The sequence below is a fragment of the Bufo gargarizans genome, chromosome 2, assembly GCF_014858855.1.
Source record: "Bufo gargarizans isolate SCDJY-AF-19 chromosome 2, ASM1485885v1, whole genome shotgun sequence".
NCBI lineage: Eukaryota > Metazoa > Chordata > Amphibia > Anura > Bufonidae > Bufo > Bufo gargarizans.
Window position 1 is genome coordinate 558,476,155 of NC_058081.1, and position 24,703 is coordinate 558,500,857.

A 24,703-nucleotide genomic window follows, 5' to 3' on the forward strand; every position below is an offset into this window, starting at 1 on the left:
ACTGTGCCCCTTGTGCAGGGGATGGAGGACTACAGGCCAACCTTGCTCAGGGGCCCACCGGGGGATTCACCTGTTCCTCTGTGGGCCAGTTCGAGCCTGCTTACAGCGCCACCACAGGAGAAATGAAGCATTATGTAGCATTATGTAGTTCTGTGTAAAGCATAGACACGGACATGCCTGGGCCTTTGGAGTACCACTCTTTTTAACAGCAACATGCTAATAAATGAGGATCTAAATGAAGGACACTTCTCTATCAATTGAGGATACCCTAATAAGGTTGTTACAAGTGTTATCATAGATTTGAGGTCCATTCGCTCAAAACTTCGTTTGAATGCTGTAGAACATGAAAACTATTTCAAAACTTGGATCCAAATGTTGACTTCGGAACGGGTCTCCGTACAGCATTAAATGAAGTTTTGAGCGAATCAATTTCGGATCTTGGATCCGAGGCTCAATTTGCTCAACACTAGTTGTTATGATGCTGGTAAACACTGCTGGAGTTCCGTAGCCAGATGGAATAAGCCAGAAGCAGTTATGAAATGAAGAGATGTTCTCTGTAGTGCAGCTTGAAGTGTAGATCAAGAGGTGGTAATACAGCAAGGAGTAGAAACAGTCTGAGTAAGATGGTTCTGAGGAGCAGGATACTGGAACAAGTCACAAGACTCAAGCAATGATTGAATTGCCACATGGGTTGTAATAGGCCCAAAAAGGAAACAAGATGGCTTCCAATCAACACAGTGGCCATCTTTGTTAAGGGCAAATCTGAGGACAAACACAGCAGCTTCCAGTGGTGAAGAGTAGAAGTGCAACACAATAGTCTTGCTGGAGTCCATATGCAATCCTACAGTAGAAATTAAATAACCCAAGCACTACATTTCTGTTTAAAGGGAACCTGTTGCCTCCCAAACCACCAGCATTACCTTACAGTAGCCAGCAGTATGTTCCTAAAGATCCTTTTCTTCCTCCGGCCAGATGCATCAAAATCTTGAAAAACGCGCTATGTAACAGCAGAGTTTGAAATCAAGGGGGTAGCGGCCTGCCTCCTTGCTTCAAGTCAAGATAACCACTCCTCCTTTCCCTGCCCCTTCGCTTTTGATTGACAGTCGATCGTCTGTTCAGCAAAGTCGGCCGAGTGTGAGTTTGCATCAGACGTTCATGTGTGCGGCTTTCAATCAGAGGTGAAGGGGCAGAGAAAGGGGGCATGGTTATCTTGACTTGAAGTGAGGAGGCCGCTTGCTCCTTGACTTCAAACTCTGCTGTTACATGTTGGGGCATTCTTTTTTATCACAAACATCAGCAAATTCTTTATATACAGACGCAAATTAAGGCATGTTTCAGGGTCCTCTGTATCATATTGATTTGATAAAGTCTGTGCTAAGTGGAACTCTGGTGAAAAAGACATTTCTTTGGTTTCTCAGTTTATCTTAGGGTTCTGAGCTTGCAACCATGGTAATCCCAAGATGACTGTAAAATGTGGTGGCGAAATTAATAAGAAAGATAAAACCTTGGTGATTAAGTTTCATAATTATCTCCAAGAAGACAGTGCTTGATCAACTGGGCCTGAGTTCAGCAGGGACCCATCAACAGTTTCCATCTGAATTGGTGATGGTCTCCCCTGGATTTTCACTCCATGCTTATTAGCAAAAGCAATGTCCATAAAGTGTCTATTTGTTGCAGAGTCCACCGTGGCAGAGGAAGATATCCACTGTGAAGCGATGTGGAACTTGATGGAAATGAAGTAATGAGAGTCTTTGCTTTCTTTCTTAATATTAGGTGCTACAGAAGAGATTGAGCGGATGACAGCATTTACTGGTGTCACTGGTTCAGAAGAAACTGATTCATCCTCATATAGGTCAGTTCTGCCATTGAGGTCACTGTCTTGTGCCGACCTTGGACAATTAATGAGAAAGTTATCAGGTTTACCACAATAAAAGCATTGATTTTCCGAAGTCTGCATTTCCTTCTATTACCACTTTCACATTTTTGTATGATGTAAATCTGCATAGGTTCAGCTTCAGGGTATTTCTTAGTTTCAAAGTCTCTAGAGGTAGAGGATGGAGCAGATAAGTACAGATTGTTGTTACGAAGCCCGGTAGAACTCCACTTTTATTGCCTACGCTCTAGTCGCGTATAAATGCAAACACAATCGTGTACAAAATCAACAAAATTTGTGGAAGCATCACCACGTGCTAATTCATCTTTAAGTGCATTAGACAGTCCAGTTTTGTAGAATTATTCCATTCAGTGTCAATGACCCATCTTCTGAATTCGATGGCATATTTGGCAACCAAGCACCTGCCTTGACATAGAGCCAATAATGTTGCGCCTAGATTAGGATCATCAAATACTTGGCTTATAGCTGCAAGGAAGGCTTCCAAATCATCAAGATGTGTATCATTGGTCTCAATAAGAGGATCTGCCCAGGCTATAGCCTTATGCGTCAGAAGAATAATGATATAAGCTTAACTTAGATTTGACAGTGGGAAAGAGAGCAGGATGTACACCAAAATATAACCTGCATTGATTAATAAATCCATGGTATTTATCATGGTCCCCACTAAACTTGAAGGTTAGAAGAGGCAAAGTAGATGAAGAAGATGGAACCATAGGCCGGTTTTGAAGTTCCTGGATTTGCTCTGCATGTTGAGTCACCATGTTCTGTTAATCAAGTTGCTTGTCCAAATACTTGCACATTATGGGATGTTTGGTTTTCAAATGCCAAATACTTTGTTTTCCAACTTTGCATTTCAGCATAGATGTTAGTAAACAGTTCATATTAGCTACATGAACCTCCAAGCTCATTTCCTCGGTTTCCATAATCAGGGATCAAGTATCCTGATATGATGCTGGTAAACATGTCTGGAATCCCGTAGCCAGATGGAATAAGCCAGTTGTAGTTATAAATTGTAGAGATGTTGTCCATAGTGCAGCTTGAAATGTAGATCAAGAGGTGGTAATACAACAATGAGTAGAAACAGTTTGGGTTAGACGACTGGAACAAGTCACAATACTTGAGCAATGATTGAATTGTCACATGAGTAAAAGAAGGCCCAAACATGAAACAAGATGGCTTCCAATCAGCACACAGTGGCCATCTTTGTTAAGGGCAAATCCGAGTGTAAAAACAGCAGCCACCAGTAGTGAAGATTAGATGTGCAACAAAATAGTTTAGAGTAATTGAAACAGAAGTCACTAGTGGCTAACTCCTTAGTGACTACCAATACGCCTTAGGCCAGGCCGATGCTTTTTTTTTTAAGGTGGCCCAGTCTAAGCACTGCACTGGTCCCCTGTGCAGCAGGGAGCAGGGTCCCAACTCTCACATGGGAGCCGCTCTCCTACTTTAACAGCCTGGACAGGCATGAGTGCTGATTGGGGATGTTTAACGATTTAAATTCCACGGGCAATGCCGCCCACCGCATGTAAAGTGCTGACAGAGGGAGCGGACTCCCTCTGTCTCCCATTGGCACACTGCAAATGCGATCGTGGGGTGCCGATGCGTGTAAAGACCGGGATCTGATATAGGCCCCAAACCAGCCTTGAGTAGTTTCCAGTAGGCTGTGCCTCTCTGACGCATCCTGCTGGTCAATGTCAGTATAGCATTGCCATTAAAATGCAATGCACTATAGGAAGAGTTCATTGTATTTTAAAAGCAATCAAAATGTTGTTTGTTATAGTCCCCTTGTGGGACTATTAAGTAACACAAAAAAAGTTTTTAAAAAACACATTTATTTAAAAAAATTCCAGTAAAAAAATATACTTTTTTACATTGAAAATATGCTTTTCAAAAAAAAATTGCAAAAATAAATAAATCTCCCCTATATGTCTGTAACGACCCGCACTACATAAATATCATGTAAATTATCCCCTACGGTGAACGCTGTAAAAAAAAATTACAGAATTTCTCATTTATGCTTAGTTGTCACTGAAAAAACTTTACAAGTGATCAAAAAGCGTAATTTACTCCAAAAGGATACCAATGAAAACTACAAGTCGTCCTGCAAAAATCAGGCCCTCACACAACTCCATAGAAAGAAAAATAAAAAAAGGTATGGATCTTGGGAAGCGGCGATGGAAAAAGATTTTCTTCCTTTAAAAAAAAAAAGGGTTTTATTGAACAAAAGTAGTAAAACAGAAAAACAACTACAGTGGGATGCGAAAGTTTGGACAACCTTGTTAATCATCATGATTTTCCTGTATAAATCGTTGGTTGTTACGATAAAAAATGTCAGTTAAATATAAAATATAGGAGACACACACAGTGATATTTGAGAAGTGAAATGAAGTTTATTGGATTTACAGAAAGTGTGCTATAAATGTTTAAACAAAATTAGGCAGGTGCATAAATTTGGGCACCACAAAAAAGAAATTAAATCAATATTTAATGAGAGTCTGGATTCTGGTTGAAGGTATTTTGGACCATTCCTCTTTACAAAACATCTGTAATTCATTCAGGTTTGATGGCTTCCGAGCATGGACAGCTCTCTTTAAGTCACACCACAGATTTTCAATTATATTCAGGTCTGGGGACTGAGATGGCCATTCCAGAACGTTGTACTTGTTCCTCTGCATAAATGCCTTGGTGGATTTTGAGCAGTGTTTGGGGTCATTGTCTTGTTGAAAGATCCAGCCCCGGCGCAGCTTCAGCTTTGTCATTGATTCCTGGACAGTGGTCTCCAGAATCTGCTGATACTGAATGGAATCCATGCGTCCCTCAACTTTGACAAGATTCCCAGTCCCTGCACTGGCCACACAGCCCCACAGCATGATGGAACCACCACCATATTTTACTGTAGGTAGCAGGTGTTTTTCTTGGAATGCTGTGTTCTTTTTCCTCCATGCATAACGCCCCTTCTTATGGCCAAATAACTTAATTTTAGTTTCATCAGTCCACAGCACCTTATTCCAAAATGAAGCTGGCTTGTCCAAATGTGCTTTAGCCCACCTCAAGCGGCACTTTTTGTGCTGTGGGCGGAGAAAAGGCTTCCTCTGCATCACTCTCGCATACAGCATCTCCTTGTGTAAAGTGCGCCGAATGGTTGAACGATGCACAGTGACTCCATCTGCAGCAAGATGATGTTGTAGGTCTTTGGTGCTGGTCTGTGGGTTGACTCTGACTGTTCTCACCATTCGTCGCTTATGTCTATCCGAGATTTTTCTTGGTCTGCCACTTCAAGCCTTAACTTGAACTGAGCCTGTGGTCTTCCATTTCCTCAATATGTTCCTAACTGTGGAGACAGACAGCTGAAATCTCTGAGACGGCTTTCTGTATCCTTCCCCTAAACCATGACGGTGAACAATCTTTGTCTTCAGGTCATTTGAGAGTTGTTTTGAGACCCCCATGTTGCTACTCTTCACAGGAAATTAAAAGATGAGGGAAACTTACAATTGACCCCCTTAAATACTCTTTCTCATAATTGGATTCACCTGTGTATGTAGGTCAGAGGTCACTGAGCTTACCAAGCCAATTTGAGTTCCAATAATTAGTTCTAAAGGTTTTGGAATCAATAAAATGACAACAGTGCCCAAATTTATGCACCTGCCTAATTTTGTTTAAACAATTATAGTACACTTTCTGTAAATCCAATAAACTTAATTTCACTTCTCAAATATCACTGTGTGTCTCCTATATTAACTGACATTTTTTATCGTAACAACCAGCGATTTATACAGGAAAATCATGACGATTAACAAGGTTGCCCAAACTTTCGCATCCCACTGTATATGTATTTGGTATTGCTGTAATCGTACTGACCCAAAGAATAAAGATATTATGTTATTTATATTGAAAAATGAATGCAGTAAAATTTATAACATAAAAACTCATATGTATTTGGTATTGCTGTAAGGCTTCGTTAACATCACCGTTCAGCCTTTCCGTTCTCCTGCTCCGTTTAGGAGCAGGGGAACGGAAAGGACGGATAAGGCACATAACTGACGCCAAACTAAGCCCTTAGGACCCCATAGACTATAATGGGGTCTGTTATGTTTCCGCTCAGAAGATGATTTGATCCTGCATGCACAACTTTTGTCTCTGCTTCAAAATCATCTTCTGAGCGGAAACATAACGGACCCCATTATAGTCTATGGGGTCCTAAGGGCTCCGTTTGACTCAGTTTGGCATCAGTTATGTGCCTTTTCCGTCCTTTCCGTTCTCCTGCTCCTAAATGGAGCAGGAGAACGGAAAGGCTGAACTGTGATGTGAAAGAAGCCTAATCGTACTGACCCAAAGAATATAGATATTATGTTATTTATATTGAAAAATGAACGCAGTAAAATTCATAACATAAAAACTCAGTGGCAGTATTGCTGTTTTCCCATCTCCCTCCCAGAGTTAATAAAAGTTATTCAGAAAGTTATGTGTACCCCAAAATGGGGCCACTAAAACTGCAACTTGTCCTGCAAAAAACAAGCCCTTATACAGCTACATAGACGGAAAAATAAAAAAAATTGATAGTTCTTGGAAGGTGAAGATGAAAAAGAGAAGAAAAACGCTTAGGGCTCATGCACACAACAGTATTTTGCGTTCAGTATACTGGTCATTTTTTTAGGTCAGTATGCGGTACATATACTGAACCATTCATTTCAATGGTTAAGCAAAAAAAAACTGAAGTGTCTCCGTGTGCATTCTGTTTCAGTATTTCCTTATTTCCGTACCGTGAAAAGATAGAACATGTCCTATTCTTGTCCGCAAATAATGGTGCTTGGCTCCATTCAAGTCAATGGATCCGCAAAAAAATAAAAAAAACATATAAGGAAATGCATTCGTATGTCTTCCGTATGTTATGCCCAGCCCAATTTTTTCTATGTAATTACTGTATAACATATATGGCATATGGAAAAACGGAACGGAAAAACGGAAAGGAAACGGAAACACAACGGAAACCAAAAAACGGAACAACGGATCTGTAAAAAATGGACCGTAAAACACTGGAGAAGCCATAGGCCCCTTTCACACGGGCGAGTATTCCACCCGGATGCGATACATGAGTTAAACACATTGCACTCAAACTGAATCCCGACCCATTCATTTCTATGGGGCTGTTCACATGAGTGGTGATTTTCCCACATCACTTGTGCGTTGCGTGAAAATCGCAGCATGCTCTATATTCTGCGTTTTTCACGTAACGCAGGCCCCATAGAAATGAATGGGGTTGCGTGAAAATCGCAAGCATCCACAAGCAAGTGCGAATGTGGTGCGATTTTCACGCACGGTTGCTAGGAGACGATCGGGATGGAGACCCGATTATTATTATTTTCCCTTATAACATGGTTATAAGGGAAAATAATAGCATTCTGAATACAGAATGCATAGTACAATAGCGCTGGAGGGGTTAAAATAATAATAATAATTTAACTCACCTTAATCCACTTGATCGCGCAGCCAGCATCTCCGTCTGTCTTCATCTTAGCTGTGTGCAGTAACAGGACCTGTGGTGACGTCACTCCGGTCATCACATGGTCCATCACATGATCCATCACCATGGTAAAAGATCATGTGATGACCGGAGTGACGTCACCACAGGTCCTGTTCCTACACAGCTAAGATGAAGACAGAAGGAGATGACGGGCTGCGCGATCAAGTGGATTAAGGTGAGTTCAATTTTTTTAACATTTTTTTTAACCCCTCCAGCGCTATTTTACTTAGCATTCTGTATTCAGAATGCTATTATTTTCCATTATAACCATGTTATAAGGGAAAATAATGCAATCTACAGAACACCGATCCCAAGCCCGAACTTCTGTGAAGAAGTTCGGGTTTGGGAACCAAACATGCGCGATTTTTCTCATGCGAGTTCAAAACGCATTACCAATGTTTTGCACTCGCGCCGAAAAATCGGCAACGGGGCGCACGCGCCAGTGTGAAAGAGGCCTTAGTCAGTAGGTCCCAAAACAGGCTGGTCACTAAGGGGTTAGTTAGAAAAATACATCAGGATCCTGACAAAGGTGTTGTCAAAACCAGAAAACCCTTTAACAACCTAACTAATTTCCATAGTAACTAATACCTGGGTATCCCCTCTCCAGTCCTGCCTGGTCTTACATCACTTTGTCTATCACAGTAAAATTTACACTCAAACTTACCATACACCTGGTTGGCCAATAGCTATCTCCCAATCTCTCTATTAAAAATGCGCGCTCAGTTTGGCCTAGCATGCATGTGTTTTCAATGTGGAGAGGGAACAGGATGCTGCCAGACCTCTGGCAGCAGCTTATCTCCCTTGAGAACAAAGGATCAGCCTTTCGTTCTTAACTTATGGCGGTCAACAGTTGGACAGGCATTTTTTGCATGAGTGGCAGCTGATGGGTTCAGCAAACCAAAACCTAATGTATATGTCCACCTTAGGGTGCATTCACAGTACCATATGTATTTTGCGGTCCTCAAAACACAGATTCACCCAAAAAAAAATCTGTGTAACAATATGTGTTGCATCCAATTTTGGGGTGGATCCATTGTAATAATGCCTATCCTTGTCCGCAAAATGATCAAGAAATTGATATTTTCAATTTTTTGGGTGGGACGGCGAAACGGGCCTACAGATGTATGTTATACCAGGATTAGCTGAGCGGAACGGCCCCTCCCAGTGCCTGCTTCGCTAACCTAAAAGCTGACATGTAGGACTCTTAGCTTAGCAAAGCAGGCAGAGGCAGGAGCCTGCTGCGCTCAGCTAATCCTGGCATAGTACATGGGTACAAGGTAGCCATGTGCTATGCCAGGAGTTAATAAATCTCTGTGGTGTTCTCCTTACCCGTATTCCATGTGCTGCGGCCATTGATAAAATATCTGCTCTGTACACCTCTGAGAATTTAGCAATGTACAGAAAAATTGATTTTAAGCGCGCAGGGAAAGGTGCTTTAGGGGGGGAAATCTATAAAAAATTCAAAATACATCAATAAAGTATATAAAAAAAGAATTATTAGGACTTTTTACCAAAAGCTTAGTTACTTTTTAAGCAGGAAGGAGGAGAAGTTTTTAGTAGCTGGCTCTTGAAGTGGGCCTCTATGTCTGTATCTTTTATGGAGTCACTAGGGAATTATTTAGGAAAAATTCCTAGTTCTATGTAATCACAATAGGGTACTTCTAGTATAACGGTGTGGAAAATATGGCACATTTTGGTTCTATGTGGGCACTGCATAACAGTATGTGGACACAGTATTGTGTGGTGGGCACTGAACTAAAAGAACCTATGTATCTATCTCTATCTATCCAGCCAGTGTTGGACTGGGGTGCCTAGGGCCCACTAGTAAAATTTACTTTGGGGGCCCACCGCACGATACATTCAAATATAATAAATCATCTAACAAGTTTTTTATATGAACATAGGCTGGTTGAGGTGCTGTAGATTGAATATATGTATGTAGTGCAGTAAGTCTACTGTGTTATGTGCCACTTGTGCAGGGGGTGGGAGACTAGGAGCCCACTGGGAGATTCACCTGTACCTCTGTGGGCCGGTCCGAGCCTGACTATGATCGGTGACTGCAGCTTAGCTGCATTGGGTATAGGAGGTCCTGTCTCCATATAAACTTGGTCCACTGTTCTGTATCTCCCTCATGCTTTACACTGCAGCACTGCCTGTTCAATTTTGCTGATGTGTGTAAGTGGAAGGTCAGTACGCGGAGAGCTTTTGGAACAGTAAGGCCCCATAGTCTACTTTGGGGGCTGTATTATGGCTGCATATAACTTGCATATTACTCTGGTGTCAATGAGTGGCCGAAATTAAATAGATTCTACAATTTGGACAACCCCCTTCGTAATTACCAGTGTGGGCACGAAACTAAAAAAAGCATCTCATATAATGCAGATGAGGCCTTATCTAAGCAATCAACGGTGGACAGGAATCTTTTCCTTATTTTTCAGAAAAGAGGTTCTGCAGCATCTGCATCTCAAATTCTGTAATTTTATTTAAAGGATTAGAGTGTTTCATATAATATAAATATTGAACCCCTAAGTTTTGGAACTATATTAAGAAAAAAAAAATCAGCAATCAGATCAAACTAAAAGTTTGAAGCAGAAAATGTACTGTAAAGGTAAAAATCAATGTATCCTTAAAAAATGAAAATCTGCATCCATTAAACAAACACGATCCATATATCTTAGTTCATTAACATATTAGATAATCTGGCCAAATTATCTGGCTATCATCTTGTTCTGCAGTGATACTGCAGCTATATAGAGGGACAATCGCTATTGGAATAACTTATTGCATCTGAAGTGATATACTTGTTGCCCCCCCAAAAATGATTAAGAAGTGTTGTAAACCTATAATATACTTTTTAACATAGAAAGTATGTTATAGTGCATTTGTATTGTGCAGCAGTTTTGTGCGGTATACCTGCTTCCACCAAATATTAATTCAGGTGTTCTATATACCTGTTTTCACAAAATACTGATTGAGAGGTGCTATATACCTGCTTCTACAAAATACTGATTATGGGGTTCTATATACCTGCTTCCACAAAATACTAATGGAGGGGTGCAATATACCTGCTTCCACAAAATACTGATTATGGGGTGTAATATACCAGCTTCCACAAAATACTGATTAAGGGGTTTGATATACTGCTTCTACAAAATACTGATTAAGGGGTGCGATATACCTGCTTCCACAAAATGCTGATTGAGGGGTGTGATATACCTGCTTCCACAAAATACTGATTAAGAAGTTTGAAATACCTGATTCCACAAAATACAGATTGAGGGGTGCGATATACCTGCTTCCACAAAATACTGATAGAGAAGTGCGAAATACCTGCTTCCACAAAATACAGATTAAGGGGTGCGATATACCTGCTTCCACAAAATACTGATCAAGTGGTTCTATATACCTGCTTCCACAAAATACTGATAGAGGAGTGCGAAATACCAGCCTCCACAAAATACTGATTAAGAGGTGCGATATACCTGCTTCCACAAAATACTGATTAAAGGGTTTGATATACTTGCTTCCACAAAAATACAGATTGAAGAGTGCAATATACCTACTTCCACAAAATACTAATTAAGGGGTTTGAAATACCTGCTTCCACAAAATACTGATTGAGGGGTGCGATATACCTGCTTCTACCAAATATTGATTCAGGTGTTCTATATACCTGTTTCCACAAAATACTAATTGAGGGGTATGATATACCTGCATCTACAAAATTCTGTTTATGGGGTTCTATATACCTGCTTTCACAGAATACTGATTGAGGGGTGCGATATACCAGCTTTCACCAAATATTGATCGAGGCCTACCCCACAACGGATTCCCAAAAATACTGATTGTTAGGTGCGATATACCTGCTTCCACCGAATATTTATTAAGGCCTGCGAAACACCGGCTTCCACAAAATACTGATTAAGGGGTGTGATATACCTGCTTCCACCAAATATTGATTGAGGCCTGCGATACACCGGCTTCCACAAAATATTGATTGAGGGGTGCGATATACCTTCTTCCACCAAAAATTTATTCAGGGGTTCTATATACCTGTTTCCACAAAATACTGATTGAGGGGTGCAATATATTTGCTTCAACAAAATACTGAATAAGGAATTCTATATACCTGCTTCCACAAAATACTGATTGAAGGGTGAGACATATCTGCTTCCACAAAATACTGATTAAGGGGTTTAACATACTTGCTTCCACAAAATACAGATTGAGGGGTGCGAAAAAACCTGCTTCCACCAAATATTGATTCAGGTGTTCTATACATCTGTTTCCACAAAATACAGATTGAAGGGTGTGATATACCTGCTTCCACAAAATACTGATTAAGGGGTTTGAAATACCTGTTTCCACAAAATACTGATTGAGGGGTACGATATACCTGCATCTACTAAATTCTGTTTATGGGGTTATATATACCTGCTTTCACAGAATACTGATTGAGGGGTGCGATATACTAGCTTTCACCAAATATTGATTGAGGCCTACGACACACCGGATTCCAAAAAATACTGATTGTTAGGTGAGATATACCTGCTTCCACCGAATATTGTTTAAGGCCTGCGAAACACCGGCTTCCACAAAATACTGATTAAGGGGTTTGAAATACCTGCTTCCCAAAATACTGATTGAGGGGTGCGATATACCTGCTTCTACCAAATATTGATTCAGGGGTTTGATATACCTGCTTCCACAAAATACAGATTGAGGAGTGTGATAAACCTGCTTCCACCAAATATTGTTCAAAGTGTTCTATATACCTGTTTCCACAAAATACTGATTGAGGAGTGTGATATACCTGCTTCTATAGAATTCTGATTAAAGGGTTCTATATACCTGCTTCCACAAAATAATGATGGAGGGGTTGCAAAATACCTGCTTCAACAAAATACTGATTGAGGAGTGCGATATACCTACTTCCACAAAATACTGATTAAGTGGTTTGATATACCAGCATTCACAAAATGCTGATTGAGGGGTGTGATATACCTGCCTACACAAAATACTCATTGAGGGATGCGATATACCTGCTTCCAACAAATATTGATTGAGGCCTGCGATACACCGGCTTCCACAAAATACTGATTGAGGGGTGCGATATGCCTGCTTCCACAAAATAATGATTCAGAGGTTCTCTATACCTATTTCCACAAAATACTGATTGAGGGGTGCTATATACCTGCTTCTACAAAATACTGATTAAGGGTTCTATATACCTACTTCTAAAAAACACTGATTGAGGGGTGCGATAAACCTGCTTCCACAAAATACTAATTGAGGAGTGCGATATACCTGCTTCCACAAAATACTGATTGAGGGGTGCGATATACCTGCTTCCACAATATAATGATTAAGGGGTTTGATATACCTGCTTCCACAAAAAACTGATTGAGAGGTGCGATATGCCTGCTTCCACAAAATATTGATTAAGAGGTTTAATATACCTATTTCCACAAAATATTGATTGAGGGGTGCGATATATCTGCTTCCACCAAATATTGATTGAGGTCTGCAATACACTGGCTTCCACAAAATTCTGATTAAAAGGTGCAATATACCTGCTTCCACCAAATATTGATTGAGGCATGCGTTACGCCACCTTCCACAAAATACTGATTGAGGGGTGCGATATACCTGCTTCCACCAAATATTGATTTAGGAGTTCTATATACCTTTTTCTACAAAATACTGATTGAGGGGTGCGATATACCTGTTTCTGCAAAATATTGATTAAGGGATTCTATATACCTGCTTTCACAAAATTCTGATTGAGGGGTGCGATATACGTACTTCCACTAAATATTGATACAGTGTTTTGATATACCTGCTTCCACAAAATATTGATTTAGGAATTTTATATACCTGCTTCTAAAAAATACTGATTAAGGGGTTCTATATACCTGTTTACACAAAATACAGATTGAGGGGTGCGATATATTCCTGCTTCCACAAATTACAGATTGAGGGGTGCGATATACCAACTTCCACTAAATATTGATTCAGGGGTTCTATTTACCTGTTTTCACAAAATACTGATTCAGAGGTGCGATATACCTCCTTCCACAAAATACTGATTGAGGGGTTCTATATACCTGCTTCCACAAAATACTGACTTAGGAGTGTGATATACCTGCTTCCACAAAATACTGATAAAGGGGTTTGACATGCCTGCTTCCAAAAAATACAGATTGAGGGGTGCGATATACCTGCTTGCACCAAATATTGATTCAGGTGTTCTATATACCTGTTTTCACAAAATACTGATTGAGAGGTGCGATATACCTCCTTCCACAAAATACAGATTAAGGGGTGCGATATACCTGCTTCCACAAAATATTGATTAAGTGGCTTGATATAACCGCTTCTACAAAATATTGATTGAGGTGTGCGATATACCTGCTTATATAAAATACTGATTAAGGGGTTCTATATGCCTGCTTACACAAAATACTGAATGAGGGGTATGATATACCTGCTTCCACAAAATACTGATTGAGGAGTGCGATAAACCTACTTCCACAAAATACTGATCAAGGGGTTCTATATACCTGTTTCTACAAAATACAGATTGAGGAGTGCGCTATCCCTGCTTCTACAAAATACTGATTAAATGGTTCTATATACCTTCTTCCACAAAATATTGATTCAGGGGGGTGCGATATACCTGCTTCCACAAAATCCTGATTGAAGGGTTTGATATACCTGCTTCTGCAAAATATTAATTAAGGGGTTTGATGTACCTGCTTCCACAAAATACTGATTGAGGGGTGCGATATACCTGCTTCCACCAAATATTGATTCAGATGTTCTAAATACCTGTTTTCACAAAATACAAATTGAAGGGTACAATATACCTGCTTCTGCAAAATTCTGATTAGGGGTTCGATATACCTGCTTCCACAAAATATTGATTGAGGGGTGCGATATCCCGGCTTCCACAAAGAATTGATTGAGGCCTGCGAAACACCAGCTTCCACAAAATACTTATTGAGGGGTGCGATATACCTGCTTCCACCAAATATTTATTGAGGCCTGCAATACACCTGCTTCCACAAAATTCTGATTGAGGGGTGCGATATACCTGCTTCCACTAAATATTGATTCAGGTGTTAAATATACCTTCTTCCTCAATATAATGATTAAGAAGTTTGATATGCCTGCTTCCGCAAAATATTGATTAAGGGGTTTGATATACCAGCTTCCACAAAATATGTATTGAGGTGTGTGATATACCTGCTTATATAAAATACTGATTAAGGGGTTCTATATGCCTGCTTACACAAAATACTGAATGAGGGGTATGATATACCTGCTTCCACAAAATACTGATTGAGGAGTGCGATAAACCTACTTCCACAAAATACTGATCAAGGGGTTCTATATACCTGTTTCTACAAAATACAGATTGAGGAGTGCGCTATCCCTGCTTCTACAAAATACTGATTAAATGGTTCTATATACCTTCTTCCACAAAATATTGATTCAGGGGGGTGCGATATACCTGCTTCCACAAAATCCTGATTGAAGGGTTTGATATACCTGCTTCTGCAAAATATTAATTAAGGGGTTTGATGTACCTGCTTTCACAAAATACTGATTGAGGGGTGCGATATACCTGCTTCCACCAAATATTGATTCAGATGTTCTAAATACCTGTTTTCACAAAATACAAATTGAAGGGTACAATATACCTGCTTCTGCAAAATTCTGATTAGGGGTTCGATATACCTGCTTCCACAAAATATTGATTGAGGGGTGCGATATCCCGGCTTCCACAAAGAATTGATTGAGGCCTGCGAAACACCAGCTTCCACAAAATACTTATTGAGGGGTGCGATATACCTGCTTCCACCAAATATTTATTGAGGCCTGCAATACACCTGCTTCCACAAAATTCTGATTGAGGGGTGCGATATACCTGCTTCCACTAAATATTGATTCAGGTGTTAAATATACCTTCTTCCTCAATATAATGATTAAGAAGTTTGATATGCCTGCTTCCGCAAAATATTGATTAAGGGGTTTGATATACCAGCTTCCACAAAATATGTATTGAGGTGTGTGATATACCTGCTTCTATAAAATACTGATTAAGGGGTTCTATAGACCTACTTCCACAAAATGCTGATTGAGGGGTGCAATATACCTGCTTCCACAAAATACTGATTGAGGGGTGCAATAAACCTACTTCCACAAAATACTGATCAAGGGGTTCTATATACCTATTTCCACAAAATACAGATTGAGGGGTGCGATATACCTGCTTCAACAAAATACTGATTAAATGGTCCTATATACCTGCTTCTACAAAATATTGATTCAGGGGTGTGATATACAGTCATGTGAAAAAATTAGGACACCCTTTGAAAGCATGTGGTTTTTTGTAACATTTTTAATAAAAGGTTATTTCATCTCCGTTTCAACAATACAGAGAGATTAAAGTAATCCAACTAAACAAAGAAAACTGAAGAAAAGTCTTTTCAAGATCTTCTGTAAATGTCATTCTACAAAAATGCCTATTCTAACTGAGGAAAAAGATAGGACACCCTCACATGTATTCCCTCTTAAATTGGCTCAGATCTCACACAGGTATATCACACCAGGTGCACATAATTAGTAGATCGTTACTCTGCATGTTGAATGAGGCTTGCCCTATTTAAACCTCAGACATTTAGTTTGGTGTGCTCCTGACTGTTGAAGTGAGAGTGAGCACCATGGTGAGAGCAAAAGAGCTGTCAGAGGACTTCAGAAAAAAGATTGTAGCAGCCTATGAGTCTGGGAAGGGATTTAAAAAGATCTCAAAAGATTTTGAAATCAGCCATTCCACTGTCCGGAAGATAGTCTACAAGTGGAGGGCTTTCAAAACAACTGCCAACATGCCCAGGACTGGTCGCCCCAGCAAGTTCACCCCAAGAGCAGACCGCAAGATGCTAAAAGAGGTCTCCAAAAACCCTAAAGTGTCATCTCGAGAACTACAGCAGGCTCTGGCTACTGTTGATGTAGAAGTACATGCCTCTACAATCAGAAAGAGACTGTACAAGTTTAACTTGCATGGGAGGTGTGCAAGGAGGAAACCTTTGCTTTCCAAGAGAAACATCGAGGCCAGACTGACATTTGCCAGAGACAAAGACCAGGACTTCTGGAATAATGTTCTTTGGACAGATGAGTCCAAAATTGAATTATTTGGACACAACAGCAGAGGACATGTTTGGCGTAAACCAAACACAGCATTCCAAGAAAAGAACCTCATACCAACTGTGAAGCATGGAGGTGGAAGTGTCATGGTTTGGGGCTGCTTTGCTGCAGCAGGACCTGGTCAGCTCACCATCATAGAATCCACGATGAATTCTACTGTGTATCAGAAGGTGCTTGAAGAACATGTGAGACCATCAGTTAGAAAATTAAAGCTGAAGCGGAACTGGACCATGCAACATGACAATGACCCAAAACATACTAGTAAATCAACCAAAGATTGGCTGAAAAAGAAGAAATGGAGAGTCCTGGAATGGCCAAGTCAAAGTCCAGATTTGAATCCCATTGAGATGCTGTGGGGTGACTTGAAAAGGGCTGTACGTGCAAGAAACCCCTCAAACATCTCACAGCTGAAAAAGTTCTGCATTGAGGAGTGGGGTAAAATTTCCTCAGACCGATGTCGAAGACTGGTAGATGGCTACAAGAACCGTCTCACTGCAGTTATTTCAGCCAAAGGAGGTAACACTCGCTATTAGGGGCAAGGGTGTCCTATCTTTTTCCTCAGTTAGAATAGGCATTTTTGTAGAATGACATTTACAGAAGATCTTGAAAAGACTTTTCTTCAGTTTTCTTTGTTTAGTTGGATTACTTTAATCTCTCTGTATTGTTGAAACGGAGATGAAATAACCTTTTATTAAAAATGTTACAAAAAACCACATGCTTTCAAAGGGTGTCCTAATTTTTTCACATGACTGTACCTGTATCCACCAAATATTGATTCAGGGGTTCTATATACCTGCTTCCACAAAATACTGATTGAGGGGTGCGCTATACCCGCTTCCACAAAATACTGAATAAAAAGTTTGATATACCTGCTTCCACAAAATACTGATTAATTAGTTCTATATACCTGCTTCCACAAAATACAGATTGAGGGGTGCGATATACCTGCTTGCACCAAATATTGATTCAGGTGTTCTATATACCTGTTTTCACAAAATACTGATTGAGAGGTGCGATATACCTCCTTCCACAAAATACAGATTAAGGGGTGCGATATACCTGCTTCCACAAAATATTGATTGAGGCCTGCGATAAACCAGCTTCCACAAAATACTGGTTGAGGAGTGCGATATACCTGCTACCACAAAATACTGATAAAGGGGTTTGACATACCTGCTTCTAAAAAATACAGATTGAGGGGTGCGATATACCTGCTTCCACCATATACTGATTGAGGGGTGCGATATACCTACTTAGACCAAATATTGATTATGGGGTTTCATATACCTATTTCCACAAAATACTGATTGAGGGGTACGATATACGTGCTTTTACAAAATATTGATTCAGGTGTTCTATATACCTGCTTCCACCAAATATTTATTGAGGCTTGCAAAACACCGTCTTCCACAAAATACTGATTGAGGGGTGCGATATACCTTCTTCCACCAAGTATTGATTAAGGCCTGAGACACACAGGCTTCCATAAAATACTGATTGAGGGGTGCGATATACCTACTTCCACCAAATATTGATTAAGGGGTTCTATATAAATGTTTCCACAAAATACTGGTTGAGGGGTGCGATATACCTGCTATAAAATACTGATTACATTTCTCTATATACCTGCTTCCACAAAAATGCTGATAGAGGAATGCAAAATACCTGCTTCCACAAAATACTGATTAAGGGGTTTAATATACCTGCTTCCACCAAATATTGATTGAGGCTTGCAATACACTGGCATCCACAAAATACTGATTGAGGGGCGCAAAATACCTGCTTCCACTAAATATTGATTATGGGGTTTTATATACAGTGGAGGAAATAATTATTTGACCCCTCACTGATTTTGTAAGTTTGTCCAATGACAAAGAAATGAAAAGTCTCAGAACAGTATCATTTCAATGGTAGGTTTATTGTAACAGTGGCAGATAGCACATCAAAAGGAAAATCGAAAAAATAACTTTAAATAAAAGATAGCAACTGATTTGCATTTCATTGAGTGAAATAAGTATTTGAACCCCTACCAACCATTAAGAGTTCTGGCTCCCACAGAGTGGTTAGACACTTCTACTCAATTAGTCACCCTCATTAAGGACACCTGTCTTAACTAGTCACCTGTATAAAAGACACCTGTCCACAGAATCAATCAATCAAGCAGACTCCAAACTCTCCAACATGGGAAAGACCAAAGAGCTGTCCAAGGATGTCAGAGACAAAATTGTAGACCTGCACAAGGCTGGAATGGGCTACAAAACCATTAGCAAGAAGCTGGGAGAGAAGGTGACAACTGTTGGTGCGATTGTTCGAAAATGGAAGGCGCACAAAATGACCATCAATCGACCTCGCTCTGGGGCTCCACGCAAGATCTCACCTCGTGGGGTGTCAATGGTTCTGAGAAAGGTGAAAAAGCATCCTAGAACTACACGGGAGGAGTTAGTTAATGACCTCAAATTAGCAGGGACCACAGTCACCAAGAAAACCATTGGAAACACATTACACCGCAATGGATTAAAATCCTGCAGGGCTCGCAAGGTCCCCCTGCTCAGGAAGGCACATGTGCAGGCCCGTCTGAAGTTTGCCAATGAACACCTGAATGATTCAGAGAGTGACTGGGAGAAGGTGCTGTGGTCTGATGAGACCAAAATAGAGCTCTTTGGCATTAACTCAACTCGCTGTGTTTGGAGGAAGAAAAATGCTGCCTATGACCCCCAAAACACCGTCCCCACCGTCAAGCATGGGGGTGGAAACATTTTGCTTTGGGGGTGTTTTTCTGCTAAGGGCACAGGACAACTTATTTGCATAAACGGGAAAATGGACGGAGCCATGTATCGTGAAATCCTGAGCGACAACCTCCTTCCCTCTGCCAGGAAACTGAAAATGGGTCGTGGATGGGTGTTCCAGCACGACAATGACCCAAAACATACAGCAAAGGCAACAAAGGAGTGGCTCAAGAAGAAGCACATTAAGGTCATGGAGTGGCCTAGTCAGTCTCCGGACCTTAATCCAATCGAAAACCTATGGAGGGAGCTCAAGCTCAGAGTTGCACAGAGACAGCCTCGAAACCTTAGGGATTTAGAGATGATCTGCAAAGAGGAGTGGACCAACATTCCTCCTAAAATGTGCGCAAACTTGGTCATCTATTACAAGAAACGTTTGACCTCTGTGCTTGCAAACAAGGGTTTTTCCACCAAGTATTAAGTCTTTTTTTGTTAGAGGGTTCAAATACTTATTTCACTCAATGAAATGCAAATCAGTTGCTATCTTTTATTTAAAGTTATTTTTTCGATTTTCCTTTTGATGTGCTATCTGCCACTGTTACAATAAACCTACCATTGAAATGATACTGTTCTGAGACTTTTCATTTCTTTGTCATTGGACAAACTTACAAAATCAGTGAGGGGTCAAATAATTATTTCCTCCACTGTACCTCTTTCCACAAAATACTGATTGAGGGGTTTGATATACTTGCTTCTATAAAATACTGATTCAGGTGTGCTATATACCTGTTTCCACATAATAATGATTGAGGGGTGCTATATACCTTCTTTCACAAAATACTGATTGAGGGGTGTGAAATACTTGCATCCACAATATACTGATTGAGGGGTGCAATATACATTCTTCCAAAATATAATGATTAAGGAGCTTGATATACCTGCTTCCACAAAATACTGATTAAGAGGTGCGATATGCCTGCTTCCACAAAATCTTGATTAAGTGGTTTGATACACCCGCTTCCACAAAATATTGACTGAGGTGTGCAATATACCTGCTTATATAAAATACTGATTAAGGGGTTCTATATACCTGCTTACACAAAATACTGATTGAGGAGTATGATATGCCTACTTCCACAAAATACTGATTGAGGAGTGCGATAAACCTACTTCCACAAAATACTAAATAAACGGTTCTATATTCCTTCTTCCACAAAATATTGATTCAGGGGTGCGATATACCTGCTTCCACAAAATCCTGATTAAAGGGTTTGATATACCTGCTTCCGCAAAATGCTAATTAAGTGGTTTGATGTACCTGCTTCCACAAAATACTGATTGAGGGGTGCTATATATCTGCTTCCACCAAATATTGATTCAGATGCTCTAAATACCTGTTTTCACAAAATACAATTTGAAGGGTACAATATACCTGCTTCTGCAAAATTCTGATTAGGGGTTCGATATACCTGCTTCCACAAAATATTGATTGAGGGGTGCGATATCCCTGCTTCCACAAAGTATTGATTGAGGCCTGCGAAAAAACAAGCTTCCACAAAATACTTATTGAGGGGTGTGATATACCTGCTTCCACCAAATATTTATTGAGTCCTGCAATACACCTGCTTCCACAAAATTCTGATTGAGGGGTGTGATATACCTGCTTCCACCAAATATTGATTATGGGGTTCTATATACCTGCTTCCTCAATATAATGATTAAGAAGTTTGATATGCCTGCTTCCACAAAATATTGATTAAGGGGTTTGATATACCAGCTTCCACAAAATATTTACTGAGGTGTGTGATATACCTGCTCCTATAAAATACTGATTAAGGGGTTCTATATACCTACTTCCACAAAATGCTGATTGAGGGGTGCAATATACCTGCTTCCACAAAATACTGATTGAGGGGTGCGATAAACCTACATCCACAAAATACTGATCAAGGGGTTCTATATACCTATTTCCACAAAATACAGATTGAGGGGTGCGATATACCTGCTTCAACAAAATACTGATTAAATGGTCCTATATACCTGCTTCCACAAAATATTGATTCAAGGGTTATATATACCTGCTTCCACAAAATACTGATTGAGGGGTGCGATATACCTGCTTCCACAAAATACTGAATAAAAAGTTTGATATACCTGCTTCCACAAAATACTGATTGAGGGGTGCGATATACCTACTTCCACCAAATATTGATTAAGGGGTTCTATATAACTGTTTCCACAAAATACTGGTTGAGGGGTGTGATATACCTGCTACTATAAAATACTGATTAAGTTGTTTTATATACCTGCTTCCACAAAAATACTGATAGAGGAGTGCGAAAAACCTGCTTACACAAAATACTGATTAAGGGGTTTGATATACCTGCTTCCACCAAATATTGATTGAGGCTTGCAATACACTGGCATCCACAAAATACAGATTATGGGGTGCAAAATACCTGCTTCCACTAAATATTGATTATGGGGTTTTATATACCTCTTTCCACAAAATACTGATTGAGGGGTGCAATATACCTGCTCCTACAAAATACTTATATAGGGGTTCTATATACCTGCTTCCACAAAATACTGATTAAGGGGTTTGATATACCTGCTTCCACAAATACAGATTGAGGGGTGTGATATACCTGCTACCACCAAATATTGATTCAGGTGTTCTATATACCTGTTTCCACAAAATATTGATTGAGGGGTTTGATATACCTTCTTCTACAAAATACTGATTAAAGGGTTCTATATACCTGCTTCCACAAAATACTGATGGAGGAGTGCGATATACCTGCTGCCACATAATACTGATTAAGGGGTTCTATATACCTGCTTCCACTAAATACTGATTAAGGAATGCAATATTCCTGCTTACACAAAATACTGATTAAGGGGTTTGATATACCTGCTTCCACAAATACAGATTGAGGGGTGCGATATACTTGCTACCACCAAATATTGATTCAGGTGTTCTATATACCTGTTTCCACAAAATATTGATTGAGGGGTTTGATATACCTTCTACAAAATACTGATTAAAAGGTTCTATAGACCTGCTTCCACAAAATACTGATGAAGGGGTGCGATATACCTGCTTCCACAAAATACTGATTGAGGGGTGCGATATAGCTACTTCCACAAAATACTGATTAAGGGGTCTGATATACCTGCTTCCACAAAATAGAGATTGAGGGGATCGATATGCCTACTTCAACAAAATAGTGATTGAGGGGTGCGACATACCTTCTTCCACAAAATACTGATTAAGGGGTTTGATATAACTGCTTCCACAAATTCAGATTGAGGGGTGCGATATGCCTGTTTCCACCAAATATTGATTCAGGTGTTCTATATACCTGTGTCCACAAAATACTGATTGAGGAGTGCGATATACCTGCTTCTACAAAATACTGATTAAGGGATTCCATCTATCTGCTTCCACAAAATATTGATTGAGTGGGTGCGATATACCTGCTTCGACAAAATATTGATTGAGGCTTGCGATACGCCGGCTTCCACAAATACAGATTGAGGGGTGCGATATACCTGCTTCCACAAAATACTGATTGAGTGGGTGCGATATAGCTACTTCCACAAAATACTGATTGAGTGGGTGCGATATAGCTACTTCCACAAAATACTGATTAAGGGGTTTGATATACCTGCTTCCACAAAATAGAGATTGAGGGGTGTGATATACCTACTTCCACAAAATACTGATTGAGGGGAGCGACATACCTTCTTCCACAAAATAGTTTTAAGGGGTTTGATATAACTGCTTCCACAAAATTCAGATTAAGGGGTGCGATATGCCTGGTTCCACCAAATATTGATTCAGGTGTTCTATATACCTGTGTCCACAAAATACTGATTGAGGAGTGCGATATACCTGCTTCTACAAAATACTGATTAAGGGATTCTATCTACCTGCTTCCACAAAATATTGATTGAGTGGGTGCCATATACCTGCTTCCACAAAATACTGATTGTGTGGTGCGATATACCTGCTTCCACCAAATATTGATTGAGGCCTGCGATACACCGGCTTCCACAAATACAGATTGAGGGGTGCGATATACCTGCTACCATCAAATATTGATTATGGGGTTCTATATTCCTGTTTCCACAAAATACTGATTGAGGGGTGCAATATACCTGCTCCTACAAAATACTGATTAGGGGTTCTATATACCTGCTTCCACAAAATACTGATTGAGGGGTGCGATATACCGGCTTCCACCAAATACTGATTGAGGCCTGCAATATACCTGCCTCCACAAATTTTGCTGTTCTCTAGGGACTTTGGCACAGGGTCATTTTGAAAATGACAGGCAGAGAAAATGGCAGGCTGTTCTGAAGGGGTGGTAGGGGTCGGACAGGTGCACCAGGCTGGAGCCTATGTGGGAAGTTAGCGAAGGTGCGTGCGATTACGTCAAAGGACACACCAGAGTTGGTTGAGTAGCTCATTCAGCCTTCCGCTTCTGCACCCTCCTTATCCTCTGTATCTGCACCCTCCTCACTTTCTGCTGTGTGCACCCCCAAAGACATCACCTCCACCATAGCCCCTCCACTCGAGTCAGAGGAATTATTTTCCCATCCATTCCCAGACCTTACCGATGCGCAGCCATTCTTGGCATCGGATAAGGATGAGGAGGTAGCAATGGCAATGGCATTCAGCCCAAAGAGGGTGGTCCCCACTGTTGCTGCCTACTCCGAGATCTCTAATGTCAGGGATGGTGAAGGTGACGATGATGACGTGTCGATGAACGTCACGTGGGTGTCCACAAGAGAGGAAGAGGAGGGGAGTACAGAGGGAGAGATGGAGCAGCAGATAGAGAGGAGAAGCAGGCAGAACTCGCAGTGCACAGGAGTAAAAAAGCAGACTGCAAATGTATCATGAGCGAGCCATCCACCAGGCACATGGCTCCACAGTGTGGGCTTTTTTTAACGTGTCAGCTGCTGACAATAGTGTTGCCATCTGGTCACTGCATAAGTCGCGGTAAGCCCAACATTCACCTAGGGTCGACCGCCTTAAGAAGGCATCTGGCCTCCCATCACCGAGCTCAGTGGGAGCAACGCCGTCAAAACCCACAAAGCCACACTCCCGGCGCTCCACGTCCTGCCTCTTCCTCTTCTCCAGGTTCGTACAGGTAGTTGTTAATTGCACGTTGCTGCTGGAGCAGCCTATCAAGCATATACAAGGTGGAGTTCCAGCGCGTCGGGCTGTCACAAATCAGACGTCTGACGGTCAGTTGGTTTCGACACTGAACGTCAGCAAGGTGAGCCATGGCCGTGTAAGATCTTCTAAAATAGCTAGAGATTTTCCTGGCCTGCTGCAAGACATCC